The sequence below is a fragment of the Mandrillus leucophaeus genome, unplaced genomic scaffold, assembly GCF_000951045.1.
Source record: "Mandrillus leucophaeus isolate KB7577 unplaced genomic scaffold, Mleu.le_1.0 Scaffold1729, whole genome shotgun sequence".
Classification (NCBI taxonomy): domain Eukaryota; kingdom Metazoa; phylum Chordata; class Mammalia; order Primates; family Cercopithecidae; genus Mandrillus; species Mandrillus leucophaeus.
In genome coordinates, this window is record NW_012101731.1 from 50,957 (window position 1) to 58,683 (window position 7,727).

At 38.6% G+C, this 7,727-nt stretch overlaps 1 protein-coding gene across 1 annotated transcript in view; it reads left to right on the forward strand.

Moving 5' to 3' along the window:
* LOC105537472 (olfactory receptor 2T29-like) overlaps positions 1-7,727 on the forward strand; it is a gene marked incomplete at its 3' end in the record, with an annotated part of 12,216 nt that overhangs the window by 1,170 nt on the left and 3,319 nt on the right. The window lies entirely within an intron of this gene.

Here is a 7,727-nt window from a genome sequence, read left to right on the forward strand (position 1 = left end):
GATTGTGTTGTACTAATGTAACATTTTTGGAAGTTGATGACTGGTAATTTTGTGAAAAAATATTCTTAACCTTAGGAAATGCATAATAAAATATTTAGAGGCAAAAAGGTCATGAGGTGCTCAAATGATGAGAGGGAAAGAGGGAGGGAGAGAGACAGAGGGGCAATGAAACAAACGGCACAATGTTGCTGCCACAGGTGAGTCCAGGTGGAGGGTATATACGTATTAATTGTAGTATTTTTTATTTATGATAGTTTTCTGTAAATTTCAAATCATTTACAGATAATTAAATACCAGGCTTTTCTCCCTTTTTGAAAATGTTCTCCTTTCTGCTTGGTGGAATTGTGACATCTTAGAAATCATGTTCATTTCATTGTGTCTAATTAGAAAATCCAGTCATCACCTCTTTATTGAGGGCTACCTTTTTCTGCATGGTCTGATTCTGACAGCACCTAGTCGATATTGCCTCTCTGAAATATTCAGTGCCATATGGTATACTGAGGATGTAAGACCACGTAACGGACTGCAGAAAAAATATTATACCTGAGTGGAAGGAGTTTTAGGGAAGGTTACCTGCCCAGGGTGATTCCTGAGCTGAGATTTCCAACATGTAACTTGTTATATAAACAAGGAGAGTTGATGGCATCAGCATTCAATCCTTCATTTGTTCAACAAACATTTTGTGCTTTATTATAATTAAAAATAGCTAAGAATAAATTTGAAATAGCACATGGCTACTTTTTCCAAGGCACTGGAGAAATACATGTAATTTATGCAAACAAATGTAATAAATTGTTTTGATACTCTTGTGTGAAGGGTACAGCTCATAAGGACACACTAATTCCATCTGTGACAGCTGAGTTCAAACAAGGAGCTGAGAGGAGACTCTGGGGCTCAGTGCTGAATAGTGACTAGAAGTTGCCCTCAGCTGAGTGTGTGACAGTGGAGGCAGGGAAACAATGCTCACAGAGACATGCTGCAAGGGAAAAGCACAGCATGGGCAAAGACAGGCTCTCACCAAATGAGAGATCAATGCTCCAGGAGATCCTTCTTTCTTATTTCATTTTAGCCTCCTTTCTTGCCTTTGTGTGGCCCAGGGTTTTAAAAACAATAGTGAGATGATCAGATTTGCATTTTGGAAATGTTATTTGTGTGGTAACCAATTGGAGATGTGCAAGACCAAAAACATAGACACTAGGTAAATGAGAATGGTGATCTAAATGATGTTGATCTAAGTGGAGTCGACTGTGCCTTTACACCAGGATAGGCTGATAGGAGGACATTTGAGGTGGGGCCTGCTGAACCTGTTACATAAAAGTACAACTGTGGTAGCTGCATGCCTATAATTTGCTAATGGACTATGTCCAAGTAGTGAATTATCAGGTGGTTTCAAATGTACAGATTCCTCTTCTCTCACCACACCCAATTATTTTATGACTATAACAAAGATTCTGTAGTGTTTTGGAAAAAAATGTGAGAGAACTAGTTTTTAATATTTTTCCTGAACTCAGACAATATAAAATGCATACTCTAACTTGGATGAGTTAAAGAGCATGTGTCAACTCTCAATTTGCTGGATTATAATTATAGACATATTTTATGGTTATCTTTAAAACATTTGTAACAGGAAACAAAATACAGCAAAATTTCTTGAAAAATGATTTTTGTAGAGTTTTATTGTGCTCGAAGTTAAGTTGTTTAGCAGCTTAAAATAACCTGTTATAACATTTTTGCTAAGTCTTGTAACTACGAAGCAAAAACCTGTAGTACATAGAGAAAAATTTTTTTACAACAAGGAACCAATACATACCACTAGACAAAACATCACTTATCCCCAAAAGAAGATAGGAAGGAAGGAAAAAAGACTCTACAAAACAATGGAAAACAACTAAAAAATTATAGTGTTAAGTCCCTATGTATCAAAAATTATCTTGAATGTAAATGTATTAAATTGTCCAATCAAAAGACACAGTGGCAGAATGAATAAAAAATGCTACCTTCAACAGATTATTTTAACCTGCAAGGACAAATATAGACTGAAGTGAAGTGGTCAAAAAGGATATCCCATGCAAGTCGTAACCAGAAAAGAGCAGGACTAGCTATGCTCACATCAGATAAAATAGGCTGAAGTCCAGAACTGTAGAAAGAGACAAAGAAGATCTTATATAATGATTAAAAAGCCAATTCAACAAAAAGTGTATAATAATTGTGACTATATACACTCTAAACATTAGAGCACCTAAATATATAAAATAACTATTAATAGATCTAAGGGGAGAGATAGCAATAAAATAATAAGAAACTTCAACGCCCCACTTTCAGCAATGGAAAGATGATCCAGACAGGAAGTCAACGATGAAATAACAGCTTTAAATTGCACTCTAGGTCAATGGACCGAAAAAGCATATGCAAAACATTTTATTCAGTAGCTGCAGAATTCACATTATACTCAATTGCATGTTAAACATTTTCTAGGTTAGATCACATATCTGACTATAGAAAAGATGTAAGATCAAAATATCAAGCATCTTTTCTGATCACAGCAGTTTAAACTGTAAATGAATGAAAGAATTATCTGAAAGTTTACAAATGTGATTAAACCATATGCTCCTAAACAATAGGTGAGTCAATGAAAAAATTAAAAGGGAAAATAAAAAGTTGCTTGAGACAAATGAAAATGGAAAATTCAACATACCAAAACCGACAGGACACAGCGAAAGCAGATAAAAGAAGTTTATAGCGATGAAGGGCTACATCAAAAAAGAAGAAAGACCTCAAATAAGAAAAGGGAATGTTGTACCTTAATTAAGTAGAAAAAAAGAAACCCCAAATTAGTACATTAATAATCAGAAGAAACAACATAAGTCATAAAACCAATGCAAAAACATGTGAGTTGTTTTGTGAAAACAAAATCAACTAGACTAAGAAGGTTAAAGCAAATCAGAAATTTAAAAAGGAAACATCACAACTGAGGCCACAGAAATGCAAAAGATTATGAAAAATTGCATGCCAAAAATTAGATAAACTGGAAGATATAAATTCATTAATAATAAAACCTATCAGGATTGAATTATAAACAGTAAATCTAAGCAAACCAATAATGAATAATGCAATGAAGTAGTAATAAAAGTCTCCCACCAAAAAGGAAAAAAGCAGCCCGGGACAATATGGACTCACTGCAAAATTCTATCAAAAATTGAAAGAACTAATACCAATTCTTCTCAAACCCTTCCAAAAAATTGAAGTGGGAATACTTCCAAATTCATTTTACAAGGCCAGAATTACCCTAATACCAAAGCCACAGAAGGACACGGGAACAAAAAAGGAACTGCAGGTCAATATCCTTTGGGAACGTGAATGTAAAAGTCCTCAAAAAAAGGTAGCAAACTAAATTTTAAAAGCATATTTCAAAAAGCATTCACCATGATCAAATGGGATTCATCCCAGGGATGCAAGGATGCTTCAACAGATGCAAAATAATAAACATCACACAGCACATTAACAGAATGAATGATACAATTGTGTGATTAAGTAGATGGAGAAAAGCATTTGACAAAATTCCAAAACTGTCAACAAATTAGGTATACAAGAAATGTATCTCAACATAATAAAGCCCACATATGACAAACCCACAGCTGACACAACACTTCGCAATGAAATGTTGAAAGCTTTTTCTCTAAGATCCAGCAAAGGACCAGAATGGTCACTCTTGCCACTTTTATGTAACATAGTACTGGAAGTCCCAGACAAAGCAATTATGTAAGGAAAATAAAAATGTAAATAGAAAAGGAAGAAGTGACATGGTTTCTGTTTGCTAATAAAGTAATATTACACATTAAAAAACCCAAAGACTTCAACAAAAACTATTCCCTAATAAATTCAGGAACGTTTCAGGATATAAAACCAATGTACATAAATTAGTTTCTATACTCTAACAGCAAACTGTATTTTTAAATGTCAAGAAAGACTCAGGAGTTACAGCAACAAGACAGATGAATAGAAGATCCACCGGCATCAATCATACACAGCCACAAAAAGTACAAATAGAAACTATTCAAAAACAAGAATAACATCCTGAATTCACAAGAATTCAGGAGATAAAAAAGAGAAAAAGAAGTTGTGTCTGGTCTTAACCAGAGCAATTAGGCAAAAGAAAGAAACAAAAGCCTCTAAATTGGAAAGAAGGAAGTCAAATTTTCCCTGTTTACAGATGACATGGTCATATTATTAAAAAATCCTAAAGACACCAGCAAAGACTGTTAGAACTGATAAATGAATTCAGTAAATTTGCAAGACACAAACTCAACATACAAAATTAGTAGAATTTATATATACCAACAGTGAACAATCTGAAAGTGAAATAAGGCAATCCCATTTACAAAAGCTAAAGTAAATCGGAAAAAATTTAACCAAGGAAGTGAAAGACTTGTACAAGAAAAACTATAAAACTCAAATTGGAGAGATCACAAACAAATGGAAAGATTCCCTGTGTTCGTGGATTAGAAGAACTGATATCATTAAAATGTCCATCTACCAAAAGAGAGCTACAGAATTAAATCAATCACTATCCAAATACAAAAGATATTCTTCCCTGAAATAGAAAAAACAATCCTGAAGTTCATATGGAAGCAAAAAAGACTCCAATTATCCAAGGCAATTCTGAGCAAAATGAATGGATCTATAGGCATCATACTATCCAATATACTACAAAGCTATTAAACACCGAAACAGGATGGTCCTGGCATTAAAAAAAAAAAAAAAAAAAGTTCAGAGCTTGAAGACAAAGCAATTGACTTAACCCAATCAGTGGGGGAACGGTGGCTCATGGCTGTAATCCCAGCACTTTGGGAGGACACGGCAGGGCAGATCACTTGAAGTCAGGAGTTCCAGACCAGCCTGGCCAATATGGTGAAACCCTGTCTCTACTAAAAATACAAAAATTAACAGGGCGTGAAAGCATGCATCTGTAGTCCCAGCTACTTGGGAGGCTGAGGCAGGAGGATCACTTGAACCGGGGAGGCAGAGGTTGCAATGAGATTGTGCCACTGCACTCCAGCCTGGACGACAGAGTGAGACTCAGTCTTAAAGGCTTTTTTTTTTTTTTAAATTGTTTCCTTGTACTTTGGGGTTTTTGTATGTTAATGACTTGCCTTCATTCCTAAATACCATCTGAGTAATTAATAATATGGTTATAAAGAATATCAAACGTCAGAATTAAATATTTTCAAGCTTCCCTCAGCAGCTTAAAGTTAAAATTTTTCATCCTTCTATAATCTTGGGTGTTTGAAATGGGTATTCTCCCACTTGAACATAAGCAAAATCTAATTTCTCATCTCTACCATATGGAATCTTGTGTAAATATTTCTGAATTTATCCTGATTCCATGCATCATTGGTTTGTTATAAATATATCTAAAGAAGTACACAAATTTTTGCATTTTTCTCTGTGTCCTTGATTTCCAGAAGATGTGATTGTGTTTTATTTCTTTGGAGATTTTTTCCATCTGTGTCTTGTAATATTTTTAAAATTTTCTTTAAGTTGGTAATCACCTTTCTCTGGTGCTTCTTTGAGTGGTTTAATAATTGACCTTATGAATCCTTTCTCTGGCAATTCAGGGATTTCTCCTTCATTTAGATCCATTGCTAGTGAGCTAGTGTGATCTTTTGGGGGTGTCAGAAAACCTTGTTTTGTCACATTTTCAGAATAGTTTTCCTGGATTTTTCTCATTTGGGTAAACTATGTGAGAGGGGAGATCTGGAGCTAAAGGGCTGCTGTTGAGACTCTTTTGTCCCATGGGGTGCTCCCTTGATGTGGTATCTACCCCTTCTTCTAGGGATGGGGCTTTCTGAAAACCAAAGTGCAGAGATTGTTGTTTCTCTTCCACATCTAACCACCCAGCAAAGCTACTGGGCTCTGGGCTGGTACTGGACAGTGTCCGCAAGGAGCCTTGTGGTGTGATCTGTCTTCAGGTCTCTCAGCCATGGATACCAGCACATGCTGTGGTGGAGGTAGCAGGGGAGTGAAGTGGACCCTGTGAGGGTCCTTGGCTGTATTTTTTATAAGTGTGCTGGTTGGTCTCCAGCCAGCAGTTGATTCTTTCAAGAGTGCATCAGCTTGCAGTAGTGTAAGGAAGACACAAGCTTGCCTTAGGGTTACCTGGGTAAGTATGCAGATTTCTTAGGCAATGGGCTGGACCTCAGAGCTCGCATGAGATTATCTTTGGCTCCCAGGGTGGGTAGAGGAAGGCCATGAGGTGGGGGCAGTGTTAGGCGTGTCTGAGCTCAGACTGTCCTTGGGTGGGGCTTGACTTGGCGGCTGTGTAGAATTGGGGTGTCTGAGCTGAGACTCTCCTTGGGCGAGGCTTGCTATGGCTGCTGTGTGGAATTGGGGTGTCTGACCTGAGACTCTTCTTAGGCAAGGGTTGCCTTGGCTGCTGTGTGGGACTGGGGTGTGGTCCTCAGACTAATGGAGTTATGTTTCCAGGGGGTTATGACTGCCTCTGCTGTGTCATGCAGATCACCAGGGAAGTGGGGGAAACCAGCAGTTACAGGCTTCACCCAGCTCTCACGCAGCACAAAAGGCCAGTCTCACCTCCACTTTGTGCCCCCAGTAGCACTGAGTTTATTTCCAGGCAGCTGGTGAGCAGGGCTGAGAACTTGCCCCAGTCTACAAGCCCCTCATTAAGAAAGCAAGCAGGGCTTTTAGGTTTCATGCCTCTCTGTCTGCCTCAGCTTCTGTGCTTGTGTCTACATCCCCAGTTTCCCCTCCCCAGGTTCTGTCCAGGAAACTTCACATTAGTCAAGATTATTACAAAATTGATCTGAAAGTTTCCTTCTCCTTGTGGTCTTTCCCCAATTCCATTGGCAGCCCTCCCAAAGGACCCCTGTAAGACAAAGTCAGAGATGGCTTCCCTGGGGGCCAAGAGTGCCTGCATAGCTCTTGCTGTTGCTTCCCTTACCTGTGTATTTTGCTTGGCTCTCTAAATTCATCTCACCTCCATGTAAGATTAAATCATTTTTGCACCATCTGGACCTTCAGGTTCCCCAGTGAGGATGTGTGTCTGAGGGTGGAGCATCCCCCTTTTACACTTTCACATATTTTGACACTCAGTTTTTGGCACGGAGCCTGCAGTGGCAAGCCTCCTCCTTCAAAGGGTGTTTGGATTCTCTTGGCTTTCCTGGTATGTCCTATGGTAGTTCTTGGCACAAAAGTCCACAGTGTGAATCTCCACATGCTGCTCTGTCCATCCGAGCAGGAGCTGCAAGTCAGTCCTGCTTCCTATCTGCCGTCTTCCTCTTCTGGAGTCCACGAGAGGGACTATAAACAAACTATTTTGTTGGGACTAATAATCTGGTCCTGGCTTAGTGTGAAGTGAAGTTCACTCCAGGCCACTTCTCTCAAGCTGTGTTAATTTGTGCCCTTCAGCAGTTTATGAAAGATTCATTTCCACAGGCCCCCAAATATACAACCAGGGGATTTCGTATATCTAATCTGAGCAGGGACATGGGTTCTACACGGAGACGGTGCAGAGATGAGCTGTGCTGGAGGCCGCACCTGTAGAGGTAGGGTCTAGACTGGGAGACAGGCAGTGGCCAACAGAAAGTAAAGAACACAAAGTGATGTCCTTCTCCACTCACTTCAGCTTTTCTCCTTCAACATTATTTCAGATGCTTCATTCCTGGCTTAGCTCTCAGTCAAGGTGAGATATGGGAACAGGATTGTGGCAG